This window comes from Cetorhinus maximus, chromosome 23 (assembly GCF_964194155.1).
Source record: "Cetorhinus maximus chromosome 23, sCetMax3.hap1.1, whole genome shotgun sequence".
NCBI lineage: Eukaryota > Metazoa > Chordata > Chondrichthyes > Lamniformes > Cetorhinidae > Cetorhinus > Cetorhinus maximus.
The window spans coordinates 47,159,639-47,174,816 of NC_135901.1; the positions used below are offsets into that span (position 1 = coordinate 47,159,639).

At 45.1% G+C, this 15,178-nt stretch overlaps 1 pseudogene across 1 annotated transcript; it reads right to left on the reverse strand.

Moving 5' to 3' along the window:
- Positions 1-342: 342 nt before the first annotated feature.
- Positions 343-11,875, reverse strand: LOC144698022 (uncharacterized; annotated as a pseudogene). The gene is made up of 2 exons (XR_013580445.1): positions 11,747-11,875; positions 343-1,295 (listed from the first exon to the last, which is right to left on the reverse strand). The product of XR_013580445.1 is annotated as an uncharacterized LOC144698022 (transcript).
- Positions 11,876-15,178: the final 3,303 nt, after the last annotated feature.

Consider the following 15,178-nt stretch of genomic DNA (forward strand, 5'->3'; position numbering starts at 1 on the left):
GAATGTGGGTTGTTAATGCTCTTGTCACAATCTAAACATTTAAACCCTCTCTCCAATCTGAACTTGGGTATGCAGGCCCGAGAGAGAAAGATGTGAGGTCAGAGCTCAGACAAGGGGGAACTTCAGAGACAGTTTGTCCTGGTGGGTTAGTGGAAGGGAGGGAAGCAGCAGAGGCAGCTGATCGGATTGTCTCAATCTTAGTGACAAAGAAGCTCCATGAGCTCCTCACACTTGTTGCTGGAGGTGAGGATGGAGGAGAGAGGAGAGAGGGAGAGCCCTTCAAAAGGAACTAACTTGTGTTTGACATATTAAAAAGATTCAGCACACTGTGTGTTTGGGAAAAAAAACTGATTTATTTGACTTTTACCCAGAATATTAGCCCCTAGAATTGGGCCAGGGTTTATTAACATCAGCAGAAACAGACCCCAATGAACATGATTCAGTCCTGGATGTGATTAACAGCAAAATCCAATTACTGTAGTCACCAGAGCTTTCTGGTGTCTCAGCAAGTGGGATGACTGAAGGAATCCCTTCCCACACTCAGAGCAGGTGAATGGTTTCTGCCCAGTGTGAACTCGCTGGTGTAAAATGAGGGCAGACGACCAGCTGAACCCAGTCCCGCATTGAGAGCATCTGAATGGTCTCTCGTCACTGTGAACACGTTGATGGGACATCAGTTCGCTGGAACTTTTAAAGCACTTCCCACAGTCTGGGCATTTAAAAGGTCTCTCCTCAGTGTGAACTCGCTGGTGTGTCAGCAGGGTGGAAAACTGAGTGAATCCCTTCCCACACTGGGAGCAGGTGGAAGGTTTCTCCCCGGTGTGAAGCCGCTGGTGTCTCAGTAGGGAGTTTAACTGAATGAATCTCTTGCCACAGTCGGAGCAGGTGAATGGTCTCTCCCCAGTGTGAATTTGCTGGTGTACAGTGAGTTGAGATGATCGCCTGAACCCAGTCCCACAGTGAGAGCACGTGAATGATCTCTCATCAGTGTGAGTTCGCTGGTGTTTAATGAGTGCAGACGATGTCTTGAACCCACTCCCACAGTGGGGGCACATGAATGGTCTCTCATCTATATGAACACGTTGATGGCACATCAGATCACGGGAACTTTTATAGCACTTCCCGCAATCTGGACATTTATGTGGTCTCTCATCAGTGTGAACTCGCTGGTGTGTCAGCAGGTTGTATTAATGCGTGAATCCCTTCCCACACTCAGAGCAGGTGAACGGTCTCTCCCCAGTGTGAATTCGCTGGTGTCTCAGCAGCGAGGATGATTCAGTGAACCCCTTCCCACACTTGGAGCAGGTGAATGGTTTCTCCCTGGTGTGAACTCGCTGGTGTCTCAGCAGGGACAAGGAATCAGTGAATCCCTTCCCACAATCAGAACAGGTGAACAGCCTCTCCCCGGTGTGACTGCACTGATGAGTTTCCAACTTGGATGGGTAATTGAATCCCTTACCACAGTCCACACATTTCCGTGGTTTCTACCCATTGTGACTATATTTATGTCTTGACAGACCAGATGATCGGCTGAAGCCTCATCCACACACACAACACGTGTACGGTTTCTCCCCACTGTGAACGGTGCTTCTTCCTTCCATGTTCAAAATCCAATGATATTCAGATTACCACAAATTGGGCAACCCCATCAGAACCGGATGTGATGTTTGGTTTCAAATTCCAGACTGCAAATCCTCCCCTTCTAAAACCCTGTAAAATTGATTTAAAACAGAAAAAAGAGAGTGAGAGCAAATCCACAAAAACACAAAGGCAGGTTGTGACATTGAACTGAATGAATCTGGTAATCTGTGGGCCTGGAGCTAGGAATAAGTGACCATGAAAGCTGGTGGATTGTTGCAAAAGCCCAACTGATTCACTAATGTCCTTCAGGGAAGGGAACATGCCACCTGGTCTGGATGTACACAAGACTCTGGCCTCTGTTACAGGAGAGAAAGGGAGGGAGAGAGGGGCAGGAGAGACGGGGGTGAAAGACTTTATACATCTACAATGCAACTTAAGCTTTGACAGAATCTCCCAAACCCTCAGGTTCCATCCCAAGAAGGACCAGGGTAGCAGGTGTATGTGAACACCATCACCTCCAAGTCACAAACCATCTTGACTTGTCTGACATCCAGTACTGGGAAAGAGACATTTCCTCCATTTAAATATTGAGAAGGCAGAAGCCATTTTCTTCAGTCCCTGTTACAAACTCCACTCCCTAGCCAGGCTCCATCCCTCTCCCTGGTAACTGTCTGAGGCTGAACCAGATTGTTCACAACCGTGGTGAAATATTTCACCCTAAGATGAGCTTCCAACCACATAGCCACATCATCACCAAGATCGCCTATTTCCACATCAGTAACATCTCCTGACTCCACCCAGCCTCAGTTCATGTGCTGCTGAAACTCTCATCCATTCCTTTGTTACCTTTAGACTTAACTAGCCTAATGCTCTCCTGGCCGGCCTCCCACATTCAACCTCTCTGTAATTTTCAGGTCATGTAAAACTCTGCTACCCGTGTGCTTACTCACACAAAGTCATGTTCACGCCTCACCCCTGTGCTCAGTGACCTACAAAGGTTTCCTTTTCATAAGCACCAACATTTTAAAATTATCATCCTTGTTATCCTCCATGGTTGTGATCATCCCTGTCTTTGTAATCTCCTCCAGCCATATACCCCTCCGAGATCTCTACCCTCAGCTAATTCCAGCCTCTTGAGCATTCCTGATCTTAATCGCTACACCATGGGTGACCGTTCTTTCATTTGCCTAGTCCACAAGCTCTGAAATATCCTCCTTAAATCTCTCCACCTCACTTTCCCCCTTTAAGATTCTCCCTAAAACCTACCTCTTTGACCAAGCTGCCCTAATATCTCGTCTTGTGGCTCAGTGTCAAATGTTAATTTGTGACATTTCTGTGAAATGTCTTGGAACGTTTTATTATTTTAAAGGCAGAATATAAATACAAATTATTGTCACTGACCTGGACACATATCGTTGTTTCTGTCTCATCAAGAAGACATTGTTAATCAAAGCGCGAAGCAGACAGAATGGGAGCAACTTGTCCATCAGTCATCGAAAAGTTTCCAAAAACATCGCCCTCTAGAAAGATGTCGGCAGCGCATGCGCCCTGCTGCACATTGCCCCTAATAAAGATGGCGGCCGCTAATCAAGAACTGCAACTGGGAGAAAGCTGCGGCCTTGCTCGGTGCAAAAGGAGAGACGGGCCCAGGGAAACCGGGTAGTTCGATTTTTGGGGTTTGCGGTTTACACAAGATGTTTACGAAACCGCTTCGCTCACCCACTGGATCCATCGTTCCCTTCCCCCCGCCATTCACCCACTCACCGATTGCGGATCCGAGAAAGAACCTTATCTCCAGCGCCATTACTCACACTGCGCATGCTTCACTCCCAGCCCGACCTCGCCCCTCATTCACTCCGATTGGTTGGAGGACCAGCCGGTCCTCCAGTGCTGCCCCCTCTTCCTATTGGTCCGGCGCTGCCGTCAATCAGCCGGGCATTGTAACCGTTTCAAATGGTGAGAGCGGCCACAGACTCAGCCTGACTTGCTGATTCTTGGCAGCATTTTCTGTTTGGGAATTAGAGCTAGAGAGGGATGGTCAGTTCCCCTCTGTCCGGGGGGGATTCACACTCATTTCCCTAGTGCACTGATTATCACCTTTACTTTACATGAGAAAGTCCCCGGTTCAATCCCGGCTGGAAACTTTGTGTTTACAATTTATTTTAATTCATTCATGAGATGTTAGGGAGGAGTTCAAGGATTTTGACCCGACAACAGTGAAGGAACGGCGATACATTTCCAAGTCAGGATGGTAGTGGCTTGGAGGGGAACGTCCAGGTGGTGGTGTTCCCATCTATCTGCTGTCCTTGTCCTTCTTGGTTTATTGTTAGAAGAGGTGGAGTTCAAAGAGTCTGGTGATCCAATGAAAATTTACATTGAATGAGATGTGCACTTGATCTTACTTAGCTTCCAATACATAAATTAACAGATTCAGACAAAAAAAATAACTGATAAAGGCAAAATAGTGTGGATGCTGGAAATCTGAAACAAAAACAAAAAATGCTGTAAAAACTCAGGAGGTCTGACAGCATCTGTGGAGAGAAAGACAGAGTTAACGCTTCGAGTCCTTATGAGTCTTCTTCAGAGCGAAGAGAATAAAAATGTGGTGAAATTTATACTGCTTAATGGGGGTGGAGCAGGTGAAGCTGCATTGAAGGCCAGCGATACGTGGAGTTAAAAGAGAGATTGCCAAAGATGTCATAAACAAAAAGTCAAAGGGTGTTGACGGTGATGGTACTGGCGAAATGAGGTGCTAATGGTGACATTAAGGGTAGAAAGCAGAATGTGATAATAGTCGGACAAGGGTAAGCACTCTGGAAAAAAACATGAGCAACTGACAGATTGCTCTAGTGGGGGTGGGGTGGGGGGAGGGGAAGGTGGTGGGAGAAAAGATCGAAAATAGGCTATAAGGTGGGGATAAAACGATGAATAAAATTGAAAATGAATTTTAAAAATAATAATAACAATAAGTGGAAAAAATAACAATTAAAAAGTGAAAATTAATATTGAAAATAGTGGATAAAAAAAGGGGTGAGGATGGAGGAGACAGTTAATGGGCTGAAGTTATTGAACTCAATGTTAAGTCCGGAAATAAACTGAAACTGGCATTGTAATGGCGGCTAGATTACCCACAATCCCGTGCGCCTGAGAAACCGCCCTATCTGCCGCGGGTTGTCTGGGTGGAATGCGCATGCTCGGAGTCTCCTGCTCTCTTAGCTTGAGGTTGGTGCCGGAGAGAAGCCGGAAGCGGCGGATTGAGAGATTGGAGAATGTTCATTGGTTCAGATTCGGCACTGGGGCCGCACCCGGGATTTATAAACCCCGCCCCCCGACACTGGCCACTCACCTGACAGCACACAATGCCCGGCTGATTGACGGCAGTCGCGGACCAATAGGAGAAGAAGGCAGTGCTGGATGACCGAATGGGAGCAGCTGCTCCTCCAGCCATTGAAAGTGAATGAGGGGCGGGGCTGAGCCCGGATCTCCCTCATTGGCTGAAACTCTGCATCATTCTGAAAACGGATTGTCTCAAACTCCAGGAGAAAAGTGGACCTTTCTGTTTGTGACTTTAAACAGATGAAACCCTGTGGGTGTGGAGCAGACATTTCAACATTTGTTACTGATGAAACAATGTACAAACAATTCAAGGGCTGACTTTAAGGAATAATAGGGCAGACAGGGAAAGTCATCGTTACCACTGGAGGGAAAAAGGTTTCAATAAATGAACGAGCAGAAGGGTTAGGACAGGTTAGGGAGAAGGTTAATACTGTCATCATTCAGAACATCACATGGAAGCCAAGGCCAGAGAGAGGGAGGCCCTCCACAGACAGGTCGAGAAGGACCAGAAGGGAAATATTACCTTTGTCACAGCCATATAGAATGTCATTTGTGGCCTCAATAAGAACTGTTTTGGAACTGTGGTGGGGAATAAACCTGATTGGAGGGATTCAAACCTGGTGTCCGAGGAAAGATGGACATGGATTTGGGAGATTACAAAACGTTTAAGTATTTTTGAAAGGAAAGTGAGACTAGAAATGGGGCGGCAGCATGCAAAGATGCTGAAGGGTTTGTGTTTTTATTTAAGGACAGTGGTAATGACGTAAGTTTTAAAGGAGAGAGGAACAGTACTTGAAAAGAGAAAACCATTGACAATGTTAGCAAAGATGGGGAAGTTGTGTTGTCAGTCGTTTAGTGGCAATAGGGTTGAGAGAGAAGGTGGTGCCCACAGAGGGCACTGAGAGGTCATGAGGGAAGGTGGGAGAGAAACTGGAGAAAGATGTGGGCTCAGGTCTTGGACAAGGGGGAACTTTAGAGACAGTTTGTCCCGGTGGGAGAGTGGAAGGGAGGGAAGCAGCTGATCGGATTGTCTAAGTCTTAGTGACAAAGAAGCTCCATGAGTTCCTCATATTCTAGCTGGAGGTGAGGATGGAGGAGGCAGGGGTAAGGGAGAGCCCTTCAAAAGTAACTAACTGGTGTTAGAGATATTATAAAGGCTCGACACGCAGTTTACCTAACACAAAGCAGATTTATTTGAATTTTACTGGGTTGGAGTTTATTAACATCAGCAGAAACAGACCCCAATGAACACTGTTCAGATCTGAATGGCATTTGTAAGAAAATCCAAACCCTGCAGTTCCTTGTGGACTCTGTGGTGCTTCAGCAGGTGGGATGAGCGAGTGCATCCCTTTCCACACACTGAGCAGGTGAATGGCCTCTCCCCAGTGTGAACTTGCTGGTGCCTAAGCAGTGTGGATGACTGAATGAATCCTTTCCCACACACAGAGCAGGTAAATGGCCTTTCTCCAGTGTGAATGTGCTGGTGTTTCACTAGGGTGGATGAATCAGCAAATCCCTTTTTACATATGGAGCAGATGAATGGCCTCTCCCCTGTGTGAACTCGCTGGTGTGTCTGCAGGATGGATGACTGAGTGAATCTCTTCCCATACACAGAGCACGTGAATGGTCTCTCTCCAGTGTGAGTGCGTCGATGAATTTCTAGCTGGGATGGTCTATTAAATCCTCGCCCACAGTTCCCACATTTCCATGGCTTCTCCTCAGTGTGAACTCGCTTGTGTTTCAGTTGGGTGGATGCATCTGCAAATCCCTTTTCACACACAGTGCAGGTAAATGGCCTCTCCCCATTGTGAACTCGCTGGTGTGTCTGCAGCGTGGACAACTGAGTGAATCCCTTCCCACACTCAGAGCAGGTAAACGGCCTCTCCCCAGTGTGAATTCCCTTGTGTTTCAGTAGAGTGGAACGACGAGAAAATCCCTTTTTACACACTGAACATGTGAATGGCCTCTCTGCAGTGTGAGTGCGCCGATGAATTTCCAACTGGGATGGGTAACTGAACCTCTTCCCACAGTCCCCACATTTCCACGGTTTCTGCCCAGTGTGACTGCACTTGTATTCTGACAAGTCAGATGATCGGCAGGAGCCTCGTCCACACACAGAACACATGCACGGTTTCTCCCCACGGTGAACGGTGCTTTTTCCCTCCATGTTCAAAATCCGATGATATTCAGGTTACGATGAATTGGCGACACTGTCAGATCCTGATGTGATGTTTGGTTTGGGTTTCCCGACTTCAAATCCTCCCCTTCTAATGCCCTGTGAAATTGGTTTAAAACAGAAAAAAGGAAGTGAGAGAGAACCCACATAAACACAAAGGCAGGTTATGAAATTGAGCTGAATGAATCAGGGAACTTGTGGGACCGACACTAGGAAAAAGTGACCATGAAAACTGCTGGATTGTCATAAAAACCCAACTGGTTCACTAATGTCCTTCACGAATGGAACCTGCCAACTAGTCTAGGCCTATATAAAACACCAGCATCTCTGGGAGGAAACAGAGAGGGAGATGGGAGAGGCAGGGGTGAAAGAGAGAGATTTTATACATCTACAACTCCACTGGACCTTCGACAGAGTCTCCAAAACCCTCAACCTTCACCACCTGGAAGGACCAGGGTAACAGGTGCATGTGACACTCCAAGTCACACTGTCCTGACTTGTCCGGCATCCAATACTGGATGAACAGAAATTTCCTCCATTTAAATACTGAAGCCATTGTCTTCAGGCCCACTACAAACTCCACTCCCTATTCAATGACTCCATCCCTCTCCTAGACAATTGTCTGAGGCTGAACCAGACTGTTCACAATCATGGTGAAATATTTCACCCCAAGATGAGCTTCCAACCACATATCCACATCATCACCAAGACCGCCCATTTCCACATCAGTAATAAAAACAGAAGATGTCGGAAACACTCTGGAAAGATAGAGATGTAATAGGTTTTGAGTCAGTGAAAGGGGGATTGTGAGGGAAGAACAAAATGGAAGGTCTGTGATCAGGTAGATCCACCTCAGTAACATCGCCCAGCTTTGCCATTACCTCAGCTCAACCATTTCCGAAACTCTCATCCATTCCTTTGTTCCCTCCAGACATGACGATGCTGACACTTTCCTATCCGGCCTCCCACATTCAACTTCCATAAACCTGAGATCATCCAAAATTTCACTCTCTGTATCACAGAGTCACAGAATTGTTACAGCACAGAAAGAGGCTATTCGGCCCACGCCGTCTGCACGAGCTCTCTGAATGAGCAATTCACTTAATGCCAATCCATACCTTCTCCCCATAACCCTGCACACACTCCCTTTTCAGGTATTAATCCAATTCCCTCTTGAATGCTTCGATCGAACCTGCCTCCACCACACTCTCAGGCAGAGCATTCCTGATCTTAACCACTCACTGTGTGGTAAGGTTTCTACTAATATCTCCATTGATTCTTTTTCAATTACCTTAAATTTTTGCCCTCTTCTTCTCGAACCTTCCACCAATGGGAATATTTTCTCCCTCTCAACTCTGTCTAGACTCCTGATGATTTTGAATACCTCTATCAAATCTAAAAAAATCTTACTCACACCGTGTCCCTTCCCCCCCATCAGCACTCTGCTCATTGGCCTACACAGCCTCCCGGTGAAGCAACACATCAATTTTAAACTTCACATCCCTGGTTACAAATCCTTCTGTGGTCTCCTCCTTTCCATTTCCAGTCACACAGATGTTCAAAATCTCATAGCAATAAAACAAACAAACCTTATTCTTTCCACATTCAAAAGCTGATAATATTCAGGTTCTGAGGAATTGAGTGACTGTGGGACTTGAATATGATTGTTGATTTGAGTTTCCTGTCTTGAAATCCTTCCCTTCCAATATCCTGCAAAAGAAATTTACAAGACCTATATCAGAAGAGACAAATATTTCTCTTGATGAAGTGTAAATCCTCCCCTTCAAACCCCCTGTAAAAGGAGTTTCCAAAATCAAATCCCTGTCAGTCCAGGATTGAAATGCACATAATTCTCTCCTCCTGTTAACTGGACCAGGATGACCGCGCATGCGCCATGTTGCACATTGCCCCCTATAAAGATGGCGGCCGGGCCTGGCAAAGGGAGCCATTCAGATTTTTTCGGCCCGTTCTCTGCAAACACAAGACCGGTACCTTGTTATTTGAGGTCTGCGGCCTGCGGCCTGAACTGTATCTTTATGAAGCCTCCCTGCCCACTCCGCTGGCTCCATCCTCCTCACACACCCACTAACTCTGTTACAAAAACAGAATTACCTGGAAAAACTAAGCAGGTCTGGCAGCATCGGTGGAGAAGAAATCAGTTAGTTTGCTCCGCTCGACATTCTCTCACGCGCTCTGAGCAGCTTCAGTCACAGACCTGCATTGCACATGCTCATGAAACACACCGAATTGCGCATGCTCCAATCACGCGCGCGCTCGCACACACAGCTCAATGCGCATGTACAGGGAGCTGCTTTAATAAGGATAGGGCACATTCTATCCCGCAGCGAATGCTGGGTGATCACCCCGCCATTGAAAGGCGATAATGCAGAATGGAAACCTATGTCCTGTAAGCAGAATACGATGAGTGCCATTGGACCAAGATATAAAATTGTTGAATCAATTGATGCAATCTGGCATCCACCATAATTCTCTCCTGGATGTAATGAACAGCAGAACAAACCCCGTCAGTTAGTTCTGAACTCAATGGAGTCTCAGCAGATGGGGTGAGCTAGTAGTTATATTTCCCCAATACGTGGTACATTTAAATCGTGTCTTGCCAGTAGCAGTGCTCTGATTTTGGATCAAATCCTTTGAACTTTTAAAGGTGGAGTGTTAACAAGTGGGGAAACTGAATAAAGCCCTTTGCACACATGAAGTATCTGAATTTTTTAAAAAATCATTCACGGGATGTGATCTTCGCTGACTAGGCCAACATTTATTGCAGTGTCCATAGTTGCCCTTAAAAAGGTGGTGATGAACAGCCTTCTTGAACCACTGCAGTCCATGTGGTGTAGGTACACCCACAGCGCTGTTAGGAAGGGAGTTCCAGGATATTGACCCAGTAACAGTGAAGGAACGCCGATACATTTCCAAGTCAGGATGGTGAGTGACTTGGAGTGGAACGTCAAGGTGGCTGTGTTCCCATGCATCTGCTGCTCTTGTCCTTCTAGATGGTAGTGGCCGTGGGTTTGGAAGGTGCTGTCTAAGGAGTCTTGGTGAATTCCTACAGTGCATCTTGTAGATGGTAAATACTGCTGTCAATGTGCGTTTGTTGTGGAGGGAGTGAATGTTTGTGGATGGGGTAGCAATCAAACCGGCTGCTTTGTCCTGGATGGTTTCAAGCTTCTTGAGTGTTGTGTGAGCTGCACTCATCCAGGCAAGTGGGGCGTATGCCATCACACTCCTGATTTGTGCCTTGTAGATGGTGGACACGCTTTGGAAAGTCAGGTGGTGAGTTACTTGTCACACGACTCCTAGCCTCTGACCTGCTTTTGTAGCCACAGTATTTATTGGTTAGTCTAGTTAAGTTTCTGGTCAATGGTAACACCCAGGATGTTGATAGCGGGGGATTCAGTGATGGTAACACCATTGAACATCATGGGACGATGTTTGGATTCTCTCTCTTGTTGGAGATGGTCTTTGCCTGACATTTGTGTGGTGCAAATGTTACTTGACACTTGTCAGCCCAAGCCTAGATATTGTCCAGGTCTTGCTGCATTTGGACATGGACTGCTTCATTATCTGAGGAGTCGCGAATGGTGCTGAACATTGTGCAATCATCAGTGAACATCCCCCCTTCTGATCTTATGATGGAAGGAAGGTCTTTGATGAAGCAGCTGAAGATGGTGGGGCCGAGGACACTACCCTAAGGAACTCCTGAAGCAATGTTCTGGAGCTGAGATGACTGATCTCCAACAACCACAACCATCTTCCTTTGTGCTAGGTATGATCCAACCAGCAGGGGTTGCTCTGGTGAGACTGTGTTGCTGTGTCTGTAAATGGGATGATAGAGTGAATCCCTTTCCTGTTCCAGCTGGTGAATGATCTGTTTACAGTGTGAGTTTACCTATACGTCTTCAGCTCAGACATAGATCTCAAACCCTTCTGGTAATGAGTTCCACATTCTTAGCACTTAGCTAAAGAATCAGTTAAAGAAAAACAAAATGCTGCAGATGCTGGATATCTGAAAGAAAAACAGAAAATTCTTGAATTCTCAGCAGATCTGTTGTGTCTGTCGGGAGGGAAACATAGTTTTCATTTCAGGTCTCTAACCTTTCGTCAGAACTACACTGCATCCGAACTGTTAATTATACCTCTCAATCCAAAGTTGCTGCCAGATGTGGTCAGGGAACTCAAGAAGAAAAGGAAAATCCATTTTGAGGAATGGGGTCAGAGGAGACTGAAGCGTGAACTGTCCGACTGACCAGAGACAGTCAAGACACCTTTCCCTTCTTTAAGGTGCTGGCATATTGACTCTGATGTTATCAGTGAAATTAACTGATCTGAAGCATTGAAAGGATTCTCGTTACTGCACATCAGAAATCCAAACCTAATATCGGCATCAGGACAATCAGAATACTTGGTAACAGACAAGACACCGAAAGGCTCGAAGGGAGACGGCACCAGTTGTAGGAGAGCTGGTTCCAGGTGACATGGATGTGTCTGCAGTGGGTGGGATCAGACTGTTTCCATGTATCCACAATAAATGCCCCATCTTTTAATTTTGGAAGAGTAAAACTGATAAGAGAGCAATGGTCATTCCGGAAGTGGCAATCTGAAGCTTTAACTCGCAGACACCCACGTTTAGGATACCTTGCAGGTGAAGCTTGTATCAGTCTCTGTGGTGCAATTGGTCATCACGTTGTCTATCAGCCAGAAGGTTGGTGGTTCGAGGCTACCCAGAAACGGAGTTTGCACTGTTTTCTCTCCATCAGCATTCATTGTCACACAGTTCTGGGTTGTCATTGGCTACCTGAACTGCAAAAAAAATCCCACAAACGTTGCAAACTCTACTCCACACCAATGTTTTTGTTATGAATATTCATTCCAAACACCATAAAAACAATGAACGACTATGTAATTACATCTAATTCATTAGAAACATGTGAAGTTATTGCATTCAAACAAACCCATCAATTATTCTCTCTTCCTCAGCTCCACAGTGAGTGAGACAGGGAAAAGCACAAAAGCAGCAATATTCCGGCCCCGCACTCTCCAATCACCCGCTGCCAGCAGAAAGATACACTCACTTTGCTGAATGTTTATTTTGTGAAATGGTGAAGAGGAAATGTAATGCGACTGTGAGATATTACATTCACTGAACATACAACTACAAACACGAAAGATGCAAAAAGTGCCAGCTCACTGTCAAAAAAGATGCCTGCCATGTTAAATTTTAATAGAAAGAATGAGGCGAGACAAGAGAAATATAAACTGCAGTGGGGAAAATGCGAGCTTATAAAATTAGCTGAATTCCTTTGCCACCAGCTGGCATGGACACGACGGGCCGAATGTCATCCTCCTCTGCTGTAGAGATTTATGATTTTATACCATCGACATTAACCTCTGCACAGGGCCAGTTGTTGTGGCCGATTTGTTTAGTTGATGGGGCCCAAATCCATTTGGGTTCCCCGCTTCTCATTATTCCTGGCTTTAACTCTGTGTCTACTTAGAGACAAAGCCTCTCTCACTCTCGGTGTATATGTCTCTGTGTGTGTTCCTCTGTGTGTGTCAATGTAACTCAGTTCCCCGAGAGGTGAATGCATTTTTACCAGCACAAACTTAATTCACATTAGTTGTGCAGCTTCAAGTTAAAGTGGTAGAGAAAAAATATCAGGATGAAAGTTGCATGGAGAGCTTGAAATGTTTGGAAGGAGGTGCAGCTAAGAAGTGGAAGATGTTAATGATGTTATTGATGATTGAGAAGAATGCATTTGAACCTTTGGGCTTTTGTAGGTCGATTATCTTCCACACTTTGAAATTCAGAACCAGCTGAGGCTCCAGGTGGAAAACAGCGTTTGTCTCCATATGTGTTGGGATATGAAGGTTTCTTTCTCACACCCCCGCTTTGCTCTGTCGCTAGATCATGAGACACTTCGTTTTAGTGTCGTGGATTTCGAGCCCCGTGCTGCATCTCTTAAAATTTTGCTGCTTTAAAACAAACAAAAAAAATCATTCTGTGGAACTTGCATCGAAGCTTAAAGGGTTTTCACAAAACGAAATTAAACATTTATTAATGAAGGAAATGATTTTAAGCACATACATAGGTCTATAAATTAGTACCATAATAGCTCCCCTAATTAATCTAACTCCCAGCTATACCTTCGTTAACAGTAAAACACATAGCTTTTAAAAGACCCAGGCAAGTTGCGCCCTAAACAGTCGAATTCAAAGTGAGTTCCTTCACTTCAGTTCGTGCAGACAGCAAATTGAGACTTAGAGCCTGGAGGCTTTTCGCGCTTGTTAGATCTTAGAATACCTTCCCTTGCACACCGCCTTCTCTCCTTTATACATATTTTCCCATTTTAATGCAAATTCCCAATGTTTCACTATGTCTTGGGGATTACCTCTCTAATAATCAAAATGTATCGTAATGCTAATTTTACCAAAAATCCATGGGATAAAATAAACACACTGTTTCTTAACTTCTGCTGGCTAGGTGAAATATTTCAACCCCTCTTTTGAATTCACGCTACTCCAGTTTATTTTAAAATGCAAATGTTCCCTTTACACCTCACATTCTACAACTTCACCCTTGTTCACCGATTTAGCATTTCAAACCGAGCTTCTCTTCTTACATCAAGGACTTCCACCCAGCTGCCTCTAATTCAATTAAGTCGAACACACACGGACAGACACACATAGAAAGACTCAGACCCCACTCTTACTCTACTTTAAAATTAATTCCAAATAACATTACAAAAAAATTGTATCTTCCTGAAAACATCCTCAGTTCAGCGTTGGTGCTTTCAATTTTGATACGGTAATTTCAAGGTGGTTATATTGGGCGGAATCTTACGCCCCCGTGGCAGTGGGGCGGGGTCGAAAACTGCGACGAGCCCGTCAAAAGCCCATTGAGTTTGGTGGGATGGTAAATCCATGCGACGGAGGGCAGTGGACAGGCTGACATCAGAATGGATAAGTTCAGAGTGTGCAGGTATAATTCAGTAAGACTGTATTCATTAAAGCCAGGGCGACGTCAGATTAGTTCAGTTATATTCAATGTATACATTGGGCTGGTAATTTCAACGAGAAAAGATCGTATTCAGCAAACGTTCTTTCAGCTTGGAATAGGGAATTTCAGCAGAGTTTTACTTGCTGTGGACAGGAACAGTTAAGTAAATGTAATTTCAGTTTTGACAGCCGCAGTTGAACGTACACACTCTGCATTGGTTCATTTCAGCATTGCTACATTCTGTGCTGACAGGCCCAACACTGACTGTTTATATGTGCAGTATACATAGTCTTAGTTCTGTACTTTTACATTCGGAGTTGACAAGAGCTTAATCAGCATGATTGCCTTGATTGTGAACAGGAGCAGTTCAAGAGGGTCACTGCCAGTTTGGGCTGGCCCTACTTATCAAGGTAACATTTAGCATTACGTCAATAAAGAAGCAAAGAAACAGACAAACAGATATAGAGATAGATAATAGAGATAAATAGATAGATAGATGGTTTGGTAGGTAGTTAAATCACTATAGACACTATAAGACAGTATTAATTTCAGTACAAAAACAGAATTACCTGGGAAAACTCAGCAGGTCTGGCAGCATCGGCGGAGAAGAAAAGAGTTGACATTTCGAGTCCTCATGACCCTTCAACAGAACTGATTAATTTCAGTGCCTGTTTAAGCCAGGCATGTAGGCAGTACTTCCCAATGATTGTATGTTCATATCAAACAGCCTGTTCCTTAGGATTGTCGCAGCAAGCAATGTACTGACTGTACCCAGCTAGCCCGGGCTTGCAAAACATCCTGTCCAACATTATATGGGATTCCGCGATTGAACAACACTTGCTAAACAATCCTGATTGTGCAAAGAATTGCACTGAAAACCAATTTAAGATTGTCAGTCGGGTTCGCAGTCTGGCTCACCGACGCATGTTAGAATTCACATATATTCACACACAGGCCCTGTCCTTTGCAGAGTGAAGTAGCATGTGTACGAATAACGCCATTTCCAAACAATGAATAAGCTTGGGGCACCGCGATTCCCAGGTTCATTCCCCATGACGATGCCTTAACAA